We start from the raw sequence: 3358 nt of genomic DNA, 5'->3' as shown, positions 1-3358 counted from the left end.
CTCGAGGGTTTCAATCGGTAGCGACATGCTGCCTAGATCGCATCTTGCGATCTAGGCAAAGCACAAGCTCCACGTTGTTCATGCGTTGCCCGTACCGAAGCGTCTTTGATGGCGGGCAACGTAGTTATCATAGATGTGTTAGGGTTAGCATTGTTCTTCGTATAAACATGCTTACGTAGTGCAACCCTTGCATATCTAGCCGTCCTCATGCCTATCTCAGGTGTGGGGGCGGCACCCTGCTTGTTCATCGTTTAGTAGATCTGATCCGTTACGATTGCTCCTTGCTCTGCAAGGATTAGTTTAATATCTGCAATAGTTAGGCCTTACAAAGGGGGGGGGGGAGGATCCAGTGGCATGTAGGGTGGCGTTCGCAAGTCCTAAACAGGATGTTCCGTGGATCAACTACATTGTTGGTTTTTTGGCCTTGTTTAGGATCGGCTTATGAGCACCGTGCGTGGCCGCGAGGCCCAACTCCGGAGTAGGATGATCCGATTATGCGGTGAAAACCCTAAATCGTCGTAGATCTCATTAGCTTTATCTTGATCAGCGGGATCACCAAGTATTCGTGCACCCCGCACGGATCATGGGTGGATCGGCTCTTTGAGCCGATTCACAGGATAACCTCGAGAGCCGATCGAGGCTCGTATTTAATGTTTACGTGTATGCCATGCGGGAACTAAGCGAGGCATTCCCCATCACCTTCCCGACCAGGTATAGGTCAGGTGGCACGCCTGCACTTCGCATCGCCGCGTGTGACCAGAAGAGCATTGCGGGCCGTCGCTCGGAGGGGTCTCAGCCAGCCGCAGCTCTAGGCTCTTCCCGGCCCTACTAGTGCTGACTGTCGCTGCCCGACGGTGGGTTTTGGCGGTCAACAGGTTCATAATATGCGAGACCACTAATGCATATTTATCTGCGTAACCCTTACGGTCGGGAAGAGACGCCTAGGTAACGCGACATACTTGGTGATCTATTGGGAGATTTATACCCTAGACGCGTGAGAGAATCATTGAAGAAGATCCAGGATGTCCCGTCAAATACCCCTGCGACACCACCCCCGTGTCCACCTTGAAGCATCGCCTGCATAGCGAGAAAGTCAATTAGTCATGCAAGTGAACACAATTTTTTTTACAATAGTTGTATAACAATATTACTTCACAATAAAGAATTATAGTGCAAAAATAATAATTTATCTGACCACTTTCACTAGAATTTCCTTGCAGCACATTATCTTATTTTTGCTATATGGGCCTACTTTTAACATATTTGAATCCTGAACACATTTTTCAAAACTAAAAATCCTATTTCCAATTTATACTACACTAAAATCCTATACTACAATAAATATGTATAGTACATTAAAATCCTATTTCTAAATTTATACTACACCAAATTCCCTAAATCCTATACTACTCTAAAATAATCTATACACTAACCTTACATATGCAGAGCCGCCCGGAGGTGGAGGCCGCAGCAGCGGGAGCTCGTCAGGGTGGTGGCGGCCGCAGCGAACGGCGACGGTAGGGTCGAGGTGGCAGCAAGCAAGCGGGATGGTGGCAAGCTCGACATGGAGGGCGCGCAGGGGAGGAGTGAGGTTGGCGGCTACGTGAGAGGTGGGGGGCGGCGGCTGCGTGGGAGGTGGGGGCCAACGGCGGTGACTCCGGGGTAGGGGGAGGCCAGCGGTGGCGGCGGGGGGGGGGGTGGAGGTCGGGGTGAGGAGGGTGTGAGGAGGGTGGGATCTGGTGGGGACGCGCATGGCCGGTAGGGCTTGACCCGATCAGGCCTTTCTCATGCGTCCTTCTTGGCCGTGCACAAAGGATCCTTTGTCGTGCAAGCCCTTCTTTGTCGTGTGCAAAGCGTCCTTTTCCATGCAAGCCCTCCTTTGTCGTGCGCCATGGAGTCTTTGTCGTGTGCCTCTGCACGGCAAAGATGTTTTTTTTAAATTTTCACCATTTTAATTGTCAACAACATTTAGTTTTATTTTAAAATTATATTAAACCCGTTTTTTCAACATGTGTATTATTTAATAATGTACGTATCATTCTTTTCAAGAAATATGGGAGGAGGGGGGTGCAGACCCGCCGGGGCACACATACCAATGTTTTTGGGGGGGGGGGAGAATGACCACCGGAGCACCGAAATCTCATCAAATCTTGCATGTGGACCTAGGATATGTGTGGAAGTGTGGTGGAAGGTGTAATTCACCAAATGGTGCAAGACATAGCTCCCCGGTGTGATCTTCCTCACATTCGAGCGATAACACTTAGAAGATTCCTGGACGTCTAGGTGGAACTGTCCCGCTGCGCGTATATCGGGGGCTAGAAGCCACAATGTCCAAAGCATGGTTTTAAATGTGTCTATTTCCTAAACAAACATAAACCAATGAAAAACTACATTGGTGGAACCTCGCGTGGAGAAATCTGGTGGGTAGACCCACCGGGGCACACACAGCGCTGTTTTCGGGGGGAGGGGGGAGAGTGACGCCAGAGCACCGGAATCCCACCAAATCTTGCTACGATATTTGTTTAAGTGTGGTGGAAGTTGTTATTCACAAAATGGTGCAATACATAGCTCCCCGGTGTGACCTTCCTCACATTCGGGCGATAACAATTAGAAGATTTCTGGACAAGTAGGTGGAAATGTCCCGCTGCGGGTATATCGGGGGCTAGAATGTGCCACAGGGTCCCAAGCCTGGTTTTCCATGTGTCTATTTCCTAATTAAACAAACCTAAAATAATGAAAAAGTACATTGGTGAAACCTCGTGCAGAGAAATCTAGGGGGTAAACCCGTCGGGGCACACGTATCGCCATTTTCGGCCGGGGGGGGGGGGGAGGGATGGCCACCAGAGCACCGGAATCCCACCAATCTTGCATCTGGACCTAGGATATGTGTGGAAGTGTGGTGTAAGGTGTGATTCACCAAATGGTGCAATACATAGCTCCATGGTATGACCTTCCTCACATTCGGGCTATAACACTTAAAATATTTTTGGACCTGTAGGATGAAGTGTCCCGATGCGGGTATATCGGGAGATAGAATGTGCCAAAGAGTGCCAAAACTGGTTTTCCATATGTCTATGGCCTAAACAAACCTAAACCAATTAAAAAGTACATTGGTGGAACCTCGTGCGGAGAAATCTAGGGGGGTAAACCCACCGGGGACGTGTAGGTGAAAATCGGGTATATCGGGGGAGCTATGATATGTGTGAAAGTGTGGTTGAAGGTGTAATGGTGAAATACATAGCTCCCCGATGTGATCTTCCTCACACTAGGGCGATAGCACTTAGCAGATTCCCGGAAAGCGCGGTTTGTTTCGAAACCCTGATATGGGGGGATGAAGATGCAGAGTACTTGCCCGTAT

The sequence above is a fragment of the Lolium rigidum genome, chromosome 5 (assembly GCF_022539505.1).
Source record: "Lolium rigidum isolate FL_2022 chromosome 5, APGP_CSIRO_Lrig_0.1, whole genome shotgun sequence".
Taxonomy (NCBI): domain Eukaryota; kingdom Viridiplantae; phylum Streptophyta; class Magnoliopsida; order Poales; family Poaceae; genus Lolium; species Lolium rigidum.
The sequence above is the reverse complement of the archived record's forward strand: the minus strand, read 5'-3'. Positions refer to the sequence as shown.